Genomic DNA, 21,018 nt, shown 5'->3' with positions numbered 1-21,018 from the left:
CAGCCCTAATCCCTTCTCCTCTCGATCTGGCCGTGGCAGCAGTGACAAAGGCATATTGATAATTGTCCCCCGCCAGCTGTGCAGCAGTGGCTGAGAAGGAGACAGAGCCAATGGAGCTCACGCGGGGAGGGGGGGCAAAGGATTTTTCTCTGTGAGGATATATCTCTCTGCCTCTTCTGGGACACCCAGGGACAGCAAATATCACTGCCCGCTAATCTGTAGCAACTGGCATCATCCACACTGCAGGGGCAGAGGTCTTGGCAGCATCCATCATGGGAGAGAGCTCAGAAAGAAGAAGAAAGTGGAAAATAATGGGAGCATGGAGCCAGGGCTGCTGCAGGAGAGAGGGATTTTCAGGATGACTCCTGTTGAGGCGAGGCGTGAGGTTCTGCATCTGAAGGTGGGAATGGGCAGCAAACCTCAGCCGTTTACCATAGGCACTTGCTTCAGTCATAGCAGAATAAAGATGACCGCAGAAAGTAGCCACACACATGCAAAAAGCCCTCTGTGGATCTCGCCATTGTTTGTTCTGTAGCTGGAGAAATACTCGATTTTGGTATCGGAACTGGAACAGCCTGCAGAATAACTGAATATCACTTCCACATTCTCTGCTGGGTCAGGATGCACCAAAGAGGCTGCACATTTGGAAGACAACATAAAGCGATGTATTTTTAATAAATGCTGAAGTTGCTTTAATGCTAGAACAATGAAACTGCAGGCATCGATATCCACATTCTTTGGTTGATGTTAAGAGTAAATAGAGCAACTTCGTTGTTTTCCAATGTTATTCACTTGGGAGGCCTGTTCACGTTTTACAAAGCAAACCAGAGATGTGCTTAAACAGATGGGTAAAACATTAAAATTAAAAACCGGAGTACTTTTTCTGCAAGTACCTTTTCAAACAGCACAGAGAGCTTCGCACAAGCTAAAGGAGGCTCTACATTTGTTTCCTGAAGACAGTGATGTTTCCTCAACTCATCCAGCAGTCTGGTCAGGTACTGCTGAGTCAACCCATCACTGGGACTTTCTTTGCTTGTTAAGGCTGCGCACGGGCCTTGAGGTGTCATTATTCGGCTGCTATGGCATTGCAGAAAAAAATCGTCTTTTGTTGGTTCACTGCCGCTTAGAAGCAAAGGCTCAAAATCCCTTAGCATCACATTTACTGTCTTTAAAACCAAAGCTGAAATGCCAATTCATTTGCAGAAGTGGCTTCTCTTTCATGCTGTGATATTATTTCTCTCTGGTTCAGGTACCCTCACGGTTATCTGAGGACTCGAAAAGACTAAATTTCATAAAACATTGAAAACTAATTCTATTTTCTGCAGAGCTATCGTGGAGTGTCAAGCCTGTCGTACTGAGGCTTGCACCACCAAAGAACTTCTGCTTCCAGAAGATCTGCTACGCATGTATTATATGGAAACACTTCAGGTGCTTCACTGTTTCTGCTGGTTTATCTCTCATGCCTTGCATTCTGCTTCCAGAACAGATGAGTGTATAAAGGTCCCAAAGGAATCTCTTCAAAGGGACATTTTGGCCTTCCAAAACCGTAGCAGAATGTGATTACCCTCTGTAAATACACAGGGAAGGTGAGGAAGAAAGAATGAAGAAAACCACATGAGTGAAAGGAAATGGTTTGCACAGAAGATACTGGATACAAACTAAGCATGACTAAACTTCGACCAGAAATGTGAAGATAATCACAGAAATCATCTTCTGGATGGGGTTTCTTATAGGAATTGTGGAGGAAAAACAAAAAAAAAAAGGCCAAACGACCTAAGGCTTGATAGAACTTTTCATGCCCTCCCTGGGCAGGCTGTTCCAGTGCCTGACCACTCTTTCAGTAGTCATTCTTCCTAATATCTAATCTAAACCTCCCCTGCCGCAGCTTCAGACCATTTCCTCTGGTCCTGTCATTATTCCCTTGGGAGAAAGGCCAACCCCTGCCTCTCTACAGTTTCCTTTCAGGTAGTTGTAGAGGGCAATGAGGTCTCCCCTCAGCCTCCTCTTCTCCAAACTAAACATGCCCAGCTCCCTCAGCCTCTCCTCATATGCCCTGGTCTCCAGACCCCTCACCAGCCTGGTAGCTCTCCTCTGGACACGCTCCAGCACCTCAATGTCCCTCTTGTACAGAGGGGCCCAGAACTGAACACAGTACTCGAGGTGAGGCCTCACCAGTGCCGAGTACAGAGGCACCATCACTTCCCTGCTCCTGCTGGCCACGCTATTCCTGATACAAGCCAGAATGCTGCTGGCCTTCTTGGCCACCTGGGCACACTGCTGGCTCATGTTAAGCTGGCTCCACCAGCACCCCCAGGTCCTTTTCTGCTGGGCAGCTTTCCAGCCACTCTTCCCCAAGCCTGTAGTGTTGCTTGGGGTTGTTGTGACCAAAATGCAGGACCCATTTATGTTTCCCTGAGGATAATTGTGCACTGCTGAAAACATGATATCTACTGTCATATATTGCCAAATCCCTGTCAAAAGGCCGCCAGAATCGGTGGGATGATTCTGATGAGTATATACCAAAAATATGTCCCATCAACCCAAGTAAGCACCTTCATTCATACAATGACTTCCATGTGAGACAACAGCAGTGTATCCCTGAACACCATCCAAGTCAAAGAAAATACACTGGGAAGGGGTGCTTTGAGACATCTAGTCCATCTCAGTGGGGTTTTTGTAGAGCCAAGTCCCGACAGGTGTTGATCTCATTTGTTTTTTAAAAAAAAACCAATGATGGCAAGTCCACAAATCAAACAGTGACTGTGCATTATGTCAATACTATATTATAGTTAAAAAGACCTACTATCTCTCCTAACCCATAGCATGGCTACTTAAAAATTGCAATTCATTGTGGGGGTGGGAGATAGTTGCCTTCCTCACTCAGAAATTTTTTTCTCTTTGTTGCTCTTAAGTTTACATCTATCTGTGAGTAAAAATTTATGGCTCTCTGGAGAATGTGTTGGAAAAGTCTCAGAAGAAGCACGGTCCTCAAAAGCACTAAAAGCCAGTGTAAGCCTCACTTCCTCCTTCCAGAAGCTCCAGACAAATTTTGAAACAAAGCTTAACAAAATTTCATTAAGATATGGGCATCTCTGTATGCTCATGCGGACCCTGAAAATGGGTCCTAAGTCAAACAGGCACTTTTAAACCATTTGTCTTACCACTCTAAAGTACGCTTGAGTTTTCTAACTTGTAAAATCATCTTCATGAAGAACGAATGATGACTGAGTTTGATGAAACCATGGTGGAGCAACCCTGTCGTTGTTCTCTGTACACTTAAGAGTAAAACTGGCCAATTTTAAACTGTCACGTAAAGCAAATCCTTGTTCAGCTCCAGCAAGAGAAAGCAGAATCAGATGTTGCAGGTGTGACCTGACACATCACTGAAATTTAGGCTCATTTCTTTAAGCGTTCCAGGGATTTGGGGTAAATTCTGGTGGGAAAAAAAAAAAAAAAAAAAAAACACAAAAAAACGAACACCTTTCTGCTGTTCCCTTTTGATAGGAAGACCTGGGTCGCATACGCTTCAGTGTATGAATCATACTGCAGACGGGGATGTGTGGCTCCCCCAGTATGATCACACCTCACCAAACATGACATAGGCACGGATGTAAATTCAACTGGGCACCACCAGAGACAGGACACTTGGTCTGAAGGACCGTCCAGCTGATGCAGCGCAGCATCCCGACCGTGCTTCCTGCCCAGGAGGAGGGTTAAGTGGGAAGAAAGGAGAATGCAAAAATCTGTGCATCTGTCTGTGGCCCCCCGTTGAGGCTTTTTTTGCAAACATTGGGTGAGAAAAGGCTGGCTGTCCCTGAGAAGATTCACAGAGTGGGTGAATGGAAAGCCAGAAGGGGGGACACAAAACCGGGAGGAGGAAGAGCTGAAAAGTTATCAGATGCATTTTAGAGTTTAGTCCAAGTTAGCTGCCAGCTCCTAGAGCCCTCTGCCCTGCGCTGCAGCACCGGGGAGCCCGGGGGTGCCCAGCACTGCTGGTGGTGAGGGCACACAGGCAGGACACCTGTGTGAGACCTTGTCTGGGCCATATTGCAAAAAAAGAATAATTAAAAGCACCACATTTTTATGGTCTTCCTGCATTTTTACCCTTCTGCACAAATATTTGAGCCTTGACATCACTGAACATATTTGAGGACGATGTGATATTTGAGGGATGTGGAGCAGAGTCTGAGGGTTTTGTGGAGCAGGCAGAGAGAAAAGTAATGCCCCAGTCACCTGTTCTTTCTTGAGTAGGGTTTTGTTTCTTTTGCCACAATTAATGTAAAATATCATTACTATTTATTATCACTGTGACTGGATCTTACAACCGTATGGAGGAAAATCTTTTAAAGTTGGGTTTATACTTACTACTTAAAAAAAAAAAAATCCACCTCCCAGGAGACATCAAAATAATGAAACCTCCCTTCTCTTTTATTTTTTTCTGAACACTCATTATTCACACTTTGTATTTAACTCATTTTCTTCCATTATTTCATCAGATGTGTCTGTAGATGAAATTTAGAATAGTAGTAAAACATTAGTTGCATGTGCCATTAGAAGATGTTAATGTGAGTATTACTTAATTACAAAAGTAACCTAGCATGGAAATGAATACCTTTATTGAAGAGACCATTTTGAATAATTTTTATTCAAAAAAAAAGCTACACGTTGTATTGCAGGTGTGTTGGACTGTAAAGTGCTTTTACAGCACAACATAAAATGCATTTTATAGGAAAGCATTTGTAATGTAGAAGAATTATTCTGAGGTTCTGGTCATCACTACGAAAAATTGTCAAGATGATGAGTGAAAAATCCAGGTAATGACAAACAACTTCGAAATGAATTACAGCGAGACTGGGTGAATAGTGCAAAATACACCCAACTTGTACCACTCGAAGGGGAAAAAGCAGGGTTTTTTTAAAACATTTGTTTGAGCTAATCCTGCCATCCCGTCCCTTTCCTTGCTCCGCCCCCGAGACGTGTCCCCACGCCGCAGCCTGGAAAAAGAAAATTTTGGAGGCTGTTTACGGCCAGGAGCTTCCCGGCCCTTCCTCCGAGGGGCACCGGGAAGTCTCCTTTCCTCCCCCCACCCCCGGCACTTTTGCGGGACGGGGGGGTCCCAGCGCACCCACCTCCCGCTCTGCTTATTTCTGCCTGCGGGGAAGAGCAAAGGCGGGCGTTTGCTGGCTCCCAGGGTGCGCACGCTGAAGAGAATCAGCCAAGAAACATCCTCCCTTGCCTTTTTTTTCTTTCTTTCTCTTTCTTTCTTTCTTTCTTTCTTTCTTTCTTTCTTTCTTTCTTTCTTTCTTTCTTTCTTTCTTTCTTTCTTTCTTTCTTTCTTTCTTTCTTTCTTTCTTTCTTTCTTTCTTTCTTTCTTTCTTTCTTTCTTTCTTTCTTTCTTTCTTTCTTTCTTTCTTTCTTTCTTTCTTTCTTTCTTTCTTTCTTTCTTTCTTTCTTTCTTTCTTTCTTTCTTTCTTTCTTTCTTTCTTTCTTTCTTTCTTTCTTTCTTTCTTTCTTTCTTTCTTTCTTTTAACGCTGCCAAACGGATGAGCGCTGCACGTCCGCGCTCTGCAGCCCCTACGCAAAGCTTGAGCGGTACCCAAAAACTGGTACCCAAAATTCTGCGGACGGGGGAGGCATTTGGGATGCCCTCGGGAGGGGAGCGTCTCCCCACAGCGGCGGCGGTTTGCTGGGGGGGGAGGGTCTCCGCCGGGCATCTGCCGGCGAGGGCTGGCTTTCCAAACAAAATAAAAATCAAAAAAGGCATGAACACACCAAAGAAAGACAGAAAGAAAAAAAAAAAACAACAACAAATTGAGGAAAATAAATAGAAAAAGAGAAAGAAAAGAGAAGAGAAGGAAAAGGAGAAAAGGAGAGGAGAGGAGAGGAGAGGAGAGGAGAGGAGAGGAGAGGAGAGGAGAGGAGAGAAGAGAAGAGAAGAGAAGAGAAGAGAGAGAAGAGAAGAGAAGAGAAGAGAAGAGAAGAGAAGAGAAGAGAAGAGAAGAGAAGAGAAGAGAAGAGAAGAGAAGAGAAGAGAAGAGAAAAGAAATTAAAAAACCTGAAAGAAACAAACAAAAGAAAACAAAAAAATAAAATTAAAAAAAAAGAAAGAAACAAACGAACAAAAACAAAACAAAACAAAAAAGCAGGGGGGAGCCAACCAAAACCCAAAATAAAAAACAATATTAAAAAAAAAACAAAACTTAAAAAAAATAACCTAGAGAAAGCAGGAGGCACGGAGAAGGGGAAATGCCACGAAGGCACTGACTCCTTTTCCTACAACATCCCGGAGGTCCAGGAGCATCTTTCCCGCCAGGCCAGGGAGGGGAGGACTGGAAGGGCCGCATCAGTATCAACCTGGCAGCGAACGCACAGAAACGCTATTTTTTTTTATTTTAAAGCAGATGTTGTTGCTCATCTCGCTTCAACTCACTTGAAGCCAAAGGAGCTGCAAACCAAAGTTATTTTCATGTGAGGTATCACAGTAATGGTTGTTAATATGGTAAGGATTGTTTCTGATTTGCTCTACAAAAGGCTTTTTACACAAAAGGATTAAAGTAGTTTGGAGTATAAAAAGCCACGCCACACTGCCTGAATAATTTAATAGTGATAACGATGACCCTCACCCAGCACGAAATTACGCTATGCATGCATGCATTGTATATCCATATTAAATCACCTTTGATTTACTTTATTTTTTCATATTTCTTTGTGTCTAGTGGTCCGGGATGGTTTATAGATCACAATTATTCCAGTATTTGTTTTGTTGTTGTTAAAAAAGGGGGACTTGTTACTAAATGGATGTTTTATAAGTATCAGTTACTTCAACAAGAAAATATCGTCACCTAAGCCCCTGTGTTTTTCTCCCACAACAGTGAATTCTGTATTAAATTCAATATGAAATACAGATGTAAAAGACACTTTATCTTTTTCTCTTTTTTTCCTTTTTTCTCATTTTTTCCCTTTTGTTTTTTTTTTTTTTCCCTAAAGAGTAAGCTCTCACATAAACTGCCCTGTTCCTTTCTTTCCATAACCCCCTTCATTTATGGGAGATGATGAGAATTAAATTGTAATTTTTACAGATTTTCCCAATTTGCTTTCACAGCAAATCTAATTACAATATTTTTCAGTATTTTGAAAGTGAGAGCTCCAAAGCTCTTTTGCAAAGATGCCAGGAACTTGCTTAATTTTTTTAAACACAGAATAAACACAATTTTTTTGGCAATATACATTGTGTTAATATATAAAAAAATACAGTTACGCATACATTTAGATGCAAAGCAGAACTGTAGATTTTTTTTAATCAGTCCCCTCACAATAGATAGCACAGACTATAGGATTACAAAGGTATCTGCAAATACTAGAATGATGCTTAAAAAATCTCCAACTTTGTTGGTTTGGTCACCAAGTACAAATAAACTTACTCCAGTTTTCAGAAAGCTACCACTATGAATACTCATTAAATTAATAAGGGAGGGAGAGGAGGGTGCACAGCTCTCTTTTCTCCCCCCCCCCCCACCAAGAGATGTGTTTGCAAAATAACCCGGAGTAGTAGGTTATTGGATTTTATGGAAGTTTTAATTGTTAATCCAAAAGACACTGAATTTAAATTAATATATTTATGCAGGGATTTTTTGCCTGTTGCTTTGTTCTCATGCATCCATCCGAGCACCTGGGGCTTCCAACCCAGCCCCCGTCTGCTGCGTTTGCCACGAGAGATACCGCAAACTCCCTGGGAAAAACCCCTGGGCTTTTTGCAGGCACGGCATCCCCATCCCTCGGAGAGGAGGGAGCTGGAGGAGAGCTTTTCTTGCGGAGCACCAAACGCTGCGTGAACTGAGAGGAGCTGCGCTGGCATCTCCCCCCCATTGCAGACTTTTTGTTGTTGTTGTTGTTGTTCCAGTAAAAGCACAGCTTGGGGAAGTTCATGGGAAAGGTCTGTCCTGTCAGAGTCGCCCGCTCCCAGCAATGGCTTGGAAGTATTCTGTCGGGGGATACGTGGCTGCTGGAGTCGAGTGCATTAACGCATTTCCTTATTTTGTCATTTTCTCTTGAGAATGAAGGCTTCATTTCATCAACGAGGCGACCCAGGGCTGTGCAAGGCGCGTCCTTGTGGGTGTCAGCAGTCTGCACAACTGTTAGCGACTTTCCTTCCTTGTCGGAGCAATACTTTTAGGAAGCAATAGGGTTTTAGGGGTTTTTTTTTTTATTATTTTTATTCATTGCAGCCTGACTGTGCTAATATACAGAGTAGTTTTTGTTAGTTGCTGTAACTATAATCATTTAAGCTTTCAGAGGAAAATTTTGAAATTTTGCAGTGAAAACGCATTTTGCCCCCCACCACGCCAAAAAAAAATTCAAATAAAGCCAGACAAGATTTTAACTTTTCTTCAATGCTGACCAAATGATACATATTCTTACAAAATGTGCATTCACAACACCTTAATTTAAAAAAAAAAAATAAAATCCAAAAATATTAACACAAAGGAGGACTCCTTCTTCAGCAATATTCCAGAACTCTGTCATGGGTTGCCAGGGTCTTGTTTGACCTAAAACAACGTGGTCAGCCATCACACAGATGAAACACCAACGTGATTGCTGAAACGCCTACAGCAATTTTGTATGATTTCAGGAAAACTCTCCAGCGAGAGCCGGTTCCTCCAGCCTGTGTCCTGCCTCCCTCACCAGCCAGAGGAGCCCAGGGTACCACAGCTCCCACGATGTCCTTGGGATGGATCCACTGCAGTGGCAGGGAGGTGGCAATCCCTCTCTTCCTCTCACCAGATAATTTGCTAAGAAACTGATTTTATTAAGGCACAAAGCTTCACAGAATTATTGAAGACCAGACCCTTCCTATTTTCTTTGCAGACGTTTTGCCCCTCCTTATAAATGACATAACAGTTGGAAAATTTACCTGCAGGATTTTGTCTAAGTTGGGAAAATCTCTGTGTGGTGATGATCCGGAGAGGCTGCTGTGGATGCTGCCTCTGTGTCCTCTTCCTCCAGCAACAAAACCACTTTACATCTGCCTCTGGGGAACAGGAACATGGTCCAGGAGCCAAAATGAGTAACGCCTGGCGGGGTTTGGTTAGAGGGGCTTTGCCACAGAGCTGGGCACACAAATCCTGCCTTCTCACCTCTGCTCCTGTTCTCCTCCTGATGTTGTTCTGTGTGATGGAATTGGGGACCTGTCACCTCCCTCACAGGTGTGGCACAAACCTGTTTGGTTCAGCGGGGAAAGTTTTTGGGGAGTCTATGCACGTAGAATGGCAGAAATGTGAGGAAAGAGACCGGGCTAATAGAATGAATATAAACGGGCCAAACGCCACGCGTGCTTCATCGCTCTGCTGAAGCGATCTGAGGGCAGCTGCGAAAAGGCAAAGCACTGTTAAAATAAACCCCCACCATTCTGCTAGGCAAGTACTTTCCCGTCTTTCCAGTCTGGTTTATCTGCAGGGGAAGGAAACCTTCCTCTCCTTTGATGACCTGGATGCCGAAGCACGTCGGGTACCTTGCAGCGGGTGCTGGGGGCGAAGCTGCCGTCCCCGAGGGGCAGCAAAAAAGACTCCAGAAGAGATGTTTTACTCCTGGGGCAATTGCTGAGACTTCACCTCCACCCCCTGATTTTGCCACTGGGGCTGGAATGCTTTGTGGATGCACCGGAATCTGTGGGAACATTTGCAGCAAGCGCATTTAGTTCAGATGGGCTTGCTGCTTTCCACACATATGAGCGGCTATTATTATTATTACTACTATTATTATTAATTATAATAATATATAATATATAAATTATGTATAATATATTATTATATATTGTTATATTATATCATGAATATATTACTATATTAATATAATTCTATATTATATTGTATATATCATTAACAATAATTAATAATAATTTTGTTATTGTTTTATTATTATTATTATCAACAAAGGAAAACAAACCTTTATGTTTCTGAAACCCACACCTTCCTGGAAAGCTAATACACTTTGCCCTCTCACAGGCCAAAAGACATTTTGTAGGATCCCCTTGTTAAAATGCTGAGTGTCCATTATCACCCTTTTTCCCCCCCAAAGGGCTCTTCTTATTATGCAGGAACGTTTATCAAAGGTAAGTGGTCAGTCGGAAAATGCACAAAAAAATTATCCTTTTACTTTTTTGAAGTTAAAATCCATTCCCAGGAAAGGTACAGGACTGACAACAGCCCAAAAAATGAACCAAAGCCGCTTATTTACTAATAATGTCAAATACTCAAGTCACCTAAGGAATACCACAACCTGTCGCTCAGGTCAGCCCTGCCACCAGCAGCAACGTACACCTGCAGCCACAGGAAATAAAAGGCTCCTCCTCCTCTTTTTTTACTTATTTCATAACAGTTGTTAATTATTTCACTCCTTGCGGAGCCCACTTAGAGTCTACAGGAATTGTTTCTAAAATTTATAAACCTATTAAGTGCACAACGTACTGAAGTTATGCAATTCAAAATACCAAAAAAACCTTCTTGCTTTGATAAGTCAGACCTTGTTTGAAATTATTTGGTTAAAGAGCTATTAAAGATGCAGAAATAGAAGGTTCTTAATTATTTGATTCTCCCAAAATACCTTTGATTAGTCTGATGCAAAGGCATTTTCAGTTTATTAATTAAGCATACTTAATTAAATGTATTTCAATTAAGAATACTTAATTATGCCTAACATAAAACATATGAGTAATCCTGTTGCCTTCATCTATGCAGATATTTAAGTCCCTTGCAGAGAAACAGGGAGATGTTGCCGTTGAGTCTCCCAGCCAATTCCAGGAGAAACCGGCGCATAAACGAAGGGCCTCCAGCTGGAGGACTCTCGGTACGTGCTTACTCCTGTGGCCGACGGCCCTAATTCCCTCGAAATAAAAACTTGTTGAATGTGGAGCAGTTGGCAGCGTAAAGCATGTACGGTGTAGCGGCTAAACGAGAACTCAGCAACTTCGACTAGCTGAGATTTTGATTCCAGGCACTGGTTCCTTCTTGGGGTGGCACAGCAATAATTTAAAAAGAAAAAAAAAAAATCAACAAAAAAAAATCAACAAAATAAAAACCCCACAAACAACAAATTATTCAGTCAGCCAACTATTCTACATTTTGTTGTTCGGCAAAAGCCCTCTAAGTTGGCCATATAGGTTTATTCTGCCACCCAGGGGTCTCACGGTTAATTCACATGCCCTTGTGTAATAGTATTTAAAATCAAGCTGTGGGCAGAGGTTATTCCTGCTTACACCTCTGCGACTTTGTCCTAAAAAGGATGTCCTCTGTGCTTAAAGTGTCTTATCAAAGTGTTTCCCTGAGCAGTACATCCCAAAATCTGTTAAAACAGATGCAATTTTACGTTCTAGGTGTAGCACAGGGTTTCCAGAAGACTTTCCTGTTAGCACTGACACGTAGCAACAAATACCCCAAAGCCGCACTTCCCGTTCTGTTTCCCTCTTACCTGTATTTATACTTTTTCACACTTTGTTAAGAAAACAACTCAGAGCCCCACGGCAGTAGAGCCACGTCACAGCTCAACCTGCAAAGACTGGACCCAAAACAAGGAGTGAGGTAGCGGTCTGCTACACCCCCATCCCCCCGGCTGAACTTTCGGCTTATCTTAAAACCAGGTGCAGGGAGTTAAATTACCCCGTCTCAGAAACTGATAGCTTGATCCTCATGCAGGGAGACACATATACATCACCTGGGCATCACCACCGCCAGGCGTGTAGGCATCGCTCAATAACACAGTGGGGGGAACGAACCATCCATCAATCAAACCCTGCTGCTGAGGCCACAGCTGAGCAACTTCTAGAAGAGATTTCTCTGGCAGAGAGGAATCCGGCAACGAACTCACTTGCACAAGGTTGCAGGGAGACGTATGAGGTGGCAGGAGGTCTTGGCCTTCAGAAGGGAGGAGAAGGTGGGTGGTAGAAAGGGAAGAGAGAGCACTACATCAAGAGGTGAGTCATTTTTCTGACTATGCTTTCCTCCCCTGCAGTTCTTTATTTATATACACAACATTACATGTGCATATATATCAGGAGGGATCACCATCCAAGAGCAACTGCAATAATAAGTGACAACCTGGGGAGGGGTGACTTGCCGTACCACCTGTGGGATGCTAGTGACTGTGGCAAAGGGCAGAAGGAAGTTTGATGGAAACGTCACTGGAGCAGGCGGATGTTTCCCAAATGATAACGAAGCTGCTCATTTCTGAAAAGGGAGCATACAGTGAAAAGTTACAGCTGTGAAATGGTAAGGGATGACCATTCCCTTGTGATGTGGAATGACCCATGAAACCTAAAGAAAAGAAACAGTGGGAAACAATTTTGATGGAAGAGAAGTGATGGAAGAAGGACCCATGCGGTTGTACAAGCTGTAAAATTGTGTTGTTGGAGGCTCCAAAGTGGCTCTGAAGAAGAGGAGTTGCTCTGACTTGTTGGAGGAAGGACGAAACTCTGAGACAGAGCCTGACACAGCCCAAGCAGGACTTTGCAATGCATCTGCCCACCGTCCTCCGCAGAGAGATGGCACAGATTTGGGGGGAAAAAACACCTGCAGCATCCCTGATACTGTAGTATTTTGCTCTGCCACTGCTTCCAACGCAGCCCTATTTCTTTGTCCTTGTTGCCACATCACCCGAATTCTCACCTGGACTCACATCTTCCTTTTCTCACCAGCACTTGTACCCCCATTGTGGCGTGTCCGGCTTCATTGATGGGAATGCAAATTCCCAGTGCTCAGGGTGCGACCAGAGGGCAGGGTGGGCACCCATTGACTGAACGGCTGCTGCACTTTGCAGACTAAAATAAAGCAAACCAAGTCCTTTGTTCCCTTCCAGCTGCCAAATCTCTCACCCCTTCGCACAGGGGGCTTTTAGCAGGCGCTCACCCCCGGCTCAGCTCTGCTTCCACCAAGTTGATGAGCTGATGGTTAATCAACTGCAATATCTCAAACTTCTTGGGATTTGCAGCTTCACAAGTGAGACTTCTTTTCTTTTTTGCCTTTTTTTTTTTTCTATTTTTTTGAATCAGACTGTCCATAACTGCGTTTGCCCTACTGACACAGTTGTCTTTGAGCACTGCTCTCCTAGTTGCCTCTGAAAAGGTCAGATATCTGAGAGGCTACAAATAAAAAACCAGACTGCCAGTGCCTTACTCCCAGTATTTCAAAATTATAGTTGTACAGAGCATGGCATGTCTGTAATCACGTGTTAATTCACAGAAGTGTTCTTAATAAAAGTGCTCCAAAGAGTTTCCTCTCTTTGGAAGTCTTCCTCCATTACGGGTAGAGCTGGATGAATACCGGTATCGGTGAATACCAACACAAACCGTATGTGTATACTAGTGTTTTGTTTTCCAGTATTTTTGGGTTTTTCTTCCCCTTGGGTGAAAGTTTCCATCAACTTTGAGGGAAGCCAATTAATGACACCTGCTTCGATCCAATCCCCAAGAAAAGAGGTACGCATCCCCAAAGAGACACGCATAAATTTTGCTCACCATGAGGATTCAGACCAGGACGTTTATGATCTTGGGTTTATGCTCATTCATAAGACTAAGTGCAATTTGTATCACAGCTAAGATGATATTGGATTTCAAAAGTCAAAAGCAGACTGTGAAAGGGAAGACACAGGTCATTCCAAATGTGTAATGCTGGGGGCCGGGGGGAAATAATCAAGTTTTTTTGCAGAAAACTTAGTGTAAATTTGGTAGGAAATTTTACTTTAATATTGAGTAGGGAATGCACTGTTGATAGGGTATGTGAGTGTTCTTTGTTATTTCAAGGCAGAACATTCGTGTTACAAAATCACAGCTTTCAGGCATTCCTGCCTGACTGGGATGGGCAGTTGAGGTCGCTAAGCAAACCGAACTGTTCTCGTGCCACTTTGCAAAATGAGGAGAAAAATCAAGAGAAGGCATGTGCAAAAACTGTGATTTACACTCAAAATAACCGAATCATGTCATCACATAAGGAGAGAGTTTCTCTACAATAAGAAAGTAATTCCATGGCCACAAGAGTTAATAAGAAAGAGTAAGTAAGTACACAGGAGTAAGAAGGTGACAACTTAGCACTTTTTTCTTTTTTTTTTCTTTTCAAGTGTGGTAGGATTATTTTTCAAAATAGCAAGCCTTTTCGGATCTCAGTTTCTCAAACTGTTTAGTAAGCACGTGAGAGTGAAATGCATCCTCTTTTCCCACGTGAATGCACCTTTAACGTGACTAATGTCCCCACCAGCATCCGGATATTTTCATCAGGGTAGCGTTGCAGTGATCTCCCTCCCATCCACCCAGGCCAGGATGCTGCCGCTGAAGAGAAGTGTTGGTATTATCAGAGGGAGCCTTACGAGCACCAGCACCAACACATGGAGAGGTGGGGGGCGGAAAAAGCTAGGGAAGATTACAAGAGCATTTATAGGTTGTGCATACGACCGTACTAAAAGCCCTACAAAACTCACTACAATGCCGCTCGAGTCACTAACAAATTGAAGCACTTTACGAAATTTGTAGCTCTTCAATAATTTTGAATCATTCTAAAGTGCTCGCGCTCCAAACCATAAATTCTTTCTTAACCGCTGCAGACGTATAAAAGGCACATCACCAAAATGACGGTAATCAACTCCTTCAATCTCAGGTGTGAAATTGTTATGTATTTTTCCCTTGTCATTTTTGTTATTCACCAAGTGCAAAAAATAGAAGTGGTCATAAGGACACAAAAAAAAAAAAACCACACCGAACCACAACCTTTTCCTGGATTCCTATGTAATCAAATTCAAAAAACTTTGTGGATTAAAAAAAAAAATAAAATAAAATCACAGTTATCTTATGCAACATTGGCTAAGCTATCATAAACTATTTTTTAATAGCCATCCCATGAACAAAAAAAAAACCGAACACCCAAACATATAGGGAGTGACCAATCTCCAGAGATATTTCCTTTAGCAGAGAAAGTGTTTTATGGTCAGGAGATGCACACTTGAGGCATGTTGTGCTGGGTATTGAAAATATGTTAACAAATATGTTAAGCTTAGCATGTTTTTCCTATAACTCACAGCACACAGCAGAGAGCAGTATTGAATTGTCTAGGTTAGACATTCATGACTGGGAAGTCGTGTGAATAGTGGATATCTCAGTTTAGCCACTAAACCAAATGAACACTGGTGTGTGGGAGGAGGATAGCTCAACTTCTGCAATGAAAAAAGAAAAATCAAAATAATAAGAGAACATGAGCTTTGCCACAGTTGTTCATTTAATTCACAAATATGTTAGTCCCTTGAACAGAAAGGTCTTTTGGCTTTTGTTTTGTTTTTGTTTTTTTTTTTATTGAACTAACACTTCCTCTCCTACTGCTGAAGTGTAAACACGTGTTGCCAGCACACGCTCTTCTGTACACACTGTTATTGCAAGAATCCTCCTGTCCCTGTCCCCAAGAACAGCCCCGAAGAGAGATGTCCTGATGAAGTTTATTATAAATGCAGCAACACGGTGTGGTGCGTAAGAAATCTCACGCTTGCAAGACGTGAAACAGAGGTGGCTGCAAGGGAGAAAAAGGAGAGCCTTGCCAGAACTGGAAGAAGCAACTTTTCATTTTATTATTATTTTATTTAATTAATTTATTTTTTTTTTAATTCCTTTCTCCTTCTGTGGCCAACAAAAGTAATCAGATAAACCAGGTCAGCACAAATGAACAAGGTGAGCCAGCTGCAAACTCAATGGGCGACACAGCAGCGGCTGAGGTGGCTGGGAGGGCATACGCACCACAGTTCAAATCACCAGGGAACAGCTTCACACAGCTCTAATTAATTTTTACATGTGCTTACTCTTGGTTTTTACAAGTGGTTTTAAAACCGGTACTTCACACTAATTTTGGAACTATATTTTGTATCAAGCAACACAATAAACTAGTCACTAAGTTGCAAAACCTTCAATTAAAATTTCTTCCCTTTTTCAAATTAATCAAAATCTATCCCTTTTGATCCAGCAGGAACTAAGTAAGTGTCAGTGACCAGATTCCCTTGCAAACCTTCCACTTACCTAGTGTGTAAAACCTATGCATACTTTTATCAGTGAACAGAAGTTAAAAGGAAACTGCTCTCAGAATGCGCTAATTCACTCAAAGTACAAAGAAAAAGCACAGGATGAAGCAGGACCAGAATGGGAATCCCGCAGAACACTGCATAAAAAAGAAAATACAGGCAAAAGTAAGCAAATAACATTCCTCGGGTATCTCAGGAGTTTAAAACCAGCCCTGTGAAAGGGAGTTCTCATTAGGAGAAATGAACTAACTTCCATGTGAACGTGGTGGGTCTCGTCCTGTGACCCCATCTCTGCCCAGGACTTCGGGATTGCTCCCCATCCTTGGGGCAACGTCCAGCCCTCAACCAAGGGGTGACCTTTCATGGGCAAGAAGAAAAGAGAACTCAGTTCTAAGTTGCGGTGAACCCAACACTGCTATGTCTAAATCCTGTATCAATTTGCTTTTGCTTAGCCAGTTAGATATACGCCCGAGTTCAAAAGCCGCCAGCATAGCAAAACAAGACCAGGGTCTCCATACAGATTTAAGAGACAGACAGGCTTGAACGCTTTGCCCTGTGAAAACTCCCTCCCCCTGTTCCCAGCCACACAGTGCTCTCGCATTTACCCGCTAAACAAACTGTTTACATTGCTAATTCAGATTCATTGCAATTTTGTTTCTTCAGCAGCGGAAACTTAATTTTAAAACCCTTTTAATTGAATGACCTGCTAGAAGTACATTAAAGTGATTTCATTATTTTAAAATTTCCTATAGGAAAGGTCATTTGCATAGTGATCATTTTTCACATGCACCAGCAGTAGCCATTTTTCAGCACTCAGCTTCTACCCCTCCCTTCCTCCCTTGCATTTAATTTTACAGTAGGTAGCAGACAGGCTAAAGAGACACTGCAACCACGAAATCCAGTCAAATAATTTTTAAGTAGAGGTTAAAGCAGAGCCTAAAATTTAGTAGTAGATAGTTTCACACTTCGCCTTGTTTTTTCTTGCCTTCACTACATGAAACCTCACAAGGTCCTGAAAACTGGGCATGCCACGGAAAGGCGGGAGGACCTTTTGGGGAGAAGGTCTAAGAAAAGCCTTGTGGAGGACAAGGATTCAAGTCCCACATGGGTGTGAAGTGTATTGGCCCAAGTCAAGTGCCTGGGCAAGATTTGCTCGTGTCCCAAGGACTTTTCTCGTGCCAAAGTCTCTGCAGTAAAACCAGGACGCAAAGGTTATGGCCACAGATGCTTCAGGAGGTGAGCTTAAGCCCACCTTCCTCATCCTCTTCACTTCACCAGTAACTTACCTTCAACGCACTTGTACTCTTCAACCTCTGATTTTCTTACAACCAAAATACACTTCCTCGATGCTGCTTCTAAAATCTGATATTTTCACACGGATGCTGACGCCTGGCATTTTTATTTGAGTACAGAATGATGAAACCATCAGTAAATAAATATGTTGAGTCTTTACCAGTTGCACTTTCATCTACAACAGAACACGTGTTGAAACACGTAAGCGCCAGCAGACAAAATTTCTTTAATATTCTGACAATTTCATTTTTTTTATTAAGTATAGGAAACATTTGTATGTGAAAGGCTTAGCATAGTCATTTTCTCAGATATAATATCCCTTTCCCAGCAAAGAGCTTGTGAAAAATAAACCCGTTACACTTTTATGTGGTTGAATCAAAAGAAACACAAGATGGAAGTAAAAACAGGAATAAAATTTGCAGAAAGATATTTTATATAAGCAGCACGTGCCCTGACCACTTCAAAACTTTTTTCCCCTCCGTATTTTGGAGTGATGTTAACATAACCTAATTTGTTTGTTAAAAAGCAGAAATACTACTAAATCCACTTAAGCAAATAAGCCAACTTTCAGGGCATCTCTTCCTGCCCTGCTGGAGAGCTGCTCTGTTTCATATAAGTCTGCATCAGAGACATCAACAGCTGACTTTGGGCATATTTGTCCCTATTTAATGCGTTCCACAGAAGGCTACTTCCTTCTTTGCTACAGCTCTGGGATGGACAGAAAACGCCTATGAGTTTTTTTGTGTTGATTGGGAAGTTAAGAGAACACAGATGGAAAGCACCGTATTAATCAAAATCTGGTAAAAATAAAGACCATCCCACTGAAAGCAACTATTAATTCTATAATAAGAATCCTTTTTCTGTGAGTTTAGAATAACTTTGTTTTCTATAGACGCAAACATCAGGAATTTGTGGAGTTGACAGAAATTATGAAAGGCAGCAAAGGTGGACTTTACACGCTTTCCCAACAGGATAAATTTGTGCTGTGGGGTGACTTCAGTATGTTTCAACTCTTGCAACGGCTCTGTCTCTAAAACATATAAGAAACATGACTTCTTTAGTGGGAGTAAAGAGAGATGATACATAACGGTACCATGGAAGGACAGAAGGAATCAAGAGCAAGAAGAAGGTGGGATTTCTTTCACAACCAAACTCGGAACAAGAACAGCCAAACAACAGCACACAAATAAGAGGAAGCATAAAAAAAAAAATATCTACAACAGGCAGACAGGGACAAAACTGAGAAAGCTAAGAATATCTAAGGGATAATGGAAATAAGAAGGAAAATGAATAGCTGTCTATTACTTAATAGGGAAATTAAACAAATAAGTGGCTGGAATGCTCCTTAACTTTTTTATTTATCATTCGCAGTGGTAGACCAGGATACAGAAAGAAAAGACTGTCAAATATTAAGAAAAGTTAGATGCATTTAATCAGGAGTGCTTGAGGAAGGTCACCGGAGTGCTTAGCGCACTGGCCAAAAGCGTCACCACACAAAATCAACGACCAGCCCCAAAAAGCTCACGGAGGACAACAAGTTTCTTGAGGCTGAAGGCAGGGAAATACAAGGTCCACCTTTAGAAAGTGTGGGGTAACGGGGGTTATTAACCACTCAGCCCAACTTCAGCACCCAGACACACACCCTGAAGAGATTCCTAATCAATCTGTAAACTCTGAGAGGGTGAAGCGATAACGAAAGCGAACACAGACCTGCCAAGGACAGATCATGTCCAACCCACCCAATTTCCTTCGTTCAGACAACTGGCCTGGTGGGGAAGCGGAAAGTTAGAGATGCTATCTCTCTTGCCTTTATTAACGTCTTCGAGGCAATGCAGCAGGAAGTTTTCATAAACAGGTTAGAATATATGGATAAAGACCATGAAGCACCTACAGGCCGGTTAGGACACTTCACAGAAGAACTACTGTGAGCATTTTGCTGTTAGATGGGGAGTATATAACGGAGGTGGTGTTTATATATAAAAATACATACATGTAAATATATATACATAATACATCTGTGTGCACACTCCTATGAGGACAATATGCTTCAATGTTTTCCTTTAGCATCTTGGGGGCTGGACTAGATTATCTTTAAAGCTCCTTTCCAACCCAAACTATTTCATGATTCTATGACTGTATGATCCTACTATGTTTGCATAGAAGACACATATTAAATCTAATGGACTCAAGTTACAATTACCTTGAATTTAAAGTAACTTTTATGCATTGCAAAAATGCTCTAAATTTAATATTTTTTTTAAAAAAAGAAACACAACAAAGTGCCAACTACTTAATAAAAAAGAAAAAAGCATATATACAAAAATAGGGAATAATTGTCTTGTAATGGTACTGCATAAAAGGATCTGGGAATTACCACATATCCAGCTACGAACCAGTGTTGCAACGTTGCTGCAAAACAAGAGGCAGAGTTATTTGTGAGATACACTAACAGGGTGTCTTACTAAAGCTTGGGAGGTGATTGTCTGGGAGGGCTGAAAGAACCAGGCTTGTAGTCAAGGGTAGGAGGAAAAGAGACCAGGAAGACCGTAGCAGTCTGCATGAACATACATGGGGTGAGTAATAATGGGCTGAATCCATAACTACAGACGTTGGGGGAGTGCAGGTGTCCCATGTCCCTCTTCGTGGTGAGGAGGAGACAGGAGTACGGGATGCAGAGAGAGACGGTGAGTGTGTGCCTGGGATGGACGAAGGGACACAGCCGGCACCTACGAAGGCTTCTCTGCTGAAAACAACACCCCTCATCTAAAATCTGTGCTCTAGAGAGCGGACTCCGCAGTGAAAACTAAGATATGAAGGAATAGATATGAGTTAAAAAAAATATTTACAGAACATAGATGCTACTAAGGGAGAAAGTATCAAATCCAGCTTATGAAGACTTTGATAACAGACAAGAAACCTCTGAATTCCTACTGAAATATCCCAAACCAACCACAACATCTTGCTTGAACTACATCAGACATCCAATTCTCTAGCAAGGTTCTGATGAAAAGACAGAGTCGCAGGAGAAGAGGGGAGGATGTGTCTCCAAAGTATAGAGTTATCTTGAGAGTAGCAAAAACTTCTCAACAATATAGCCACCCAAGGGTTAATAGTAACAACAATGATGATAACACATAGCGGAAAAGAACAAAACGGTTCTTACCTCCAGGCATTTAAGAGAAGTGGGACCTTAAATTGCCAGCTCAGACTTGAAGCCAGTGAGAACAACAGCAAGTCTCCTCCTGCTGAAAGAACAACTTCTGCTGCTTGGAAAGCCAAAACCACAACTAACATTGAAGCGCAAGTTCTTGATCTCTCATCTACCCCCTGAACTCATCTGCTCTATTTCCAGCTGAGAAGTAAGAATCACAAAATTGTAGCATCAGAACAAAAAGTTCAAGTGCTGGAGACTTACACTTCTAACTTTGTAAGAGTCATGTTCTGACTCCACTCTTGAATGGAGTCCATGGAAGTCCACATGGAATTAGATTCAGCATCTTTTAGAATTTCCAGAGAATCTTCTTTCCTAAGATATCACTAGGCTTCTAGAAAGACAGAAAGTAATACTGCTATTTTCTTACTTTACAGTTCTTTATTTTCAAATTTACTTTTTTTTTTCCTAGATATCAGCAAAACTGTATTTTAAATTCTTTTGCCACTTACAACTTTTCAAAGGCATTAAAACCT

The sequence above is a fragment of the Rissa tridactyla genome, chromosome Z, assembly GCF_028500815.1.
Source record: "Rissa tridactyla isolate bRisTri1 chromosome Z, bRisTri1.patW.cur.20221130, whole genome shotgun sequence".
NCBI lineage: Eukaryota > Metazoa > Chordata > Aves > Charadriiformes > Laridae > Rissa > Rissa tridactyla.
This window is presented reverse-complemented; position numbering follows the sequence as displayed.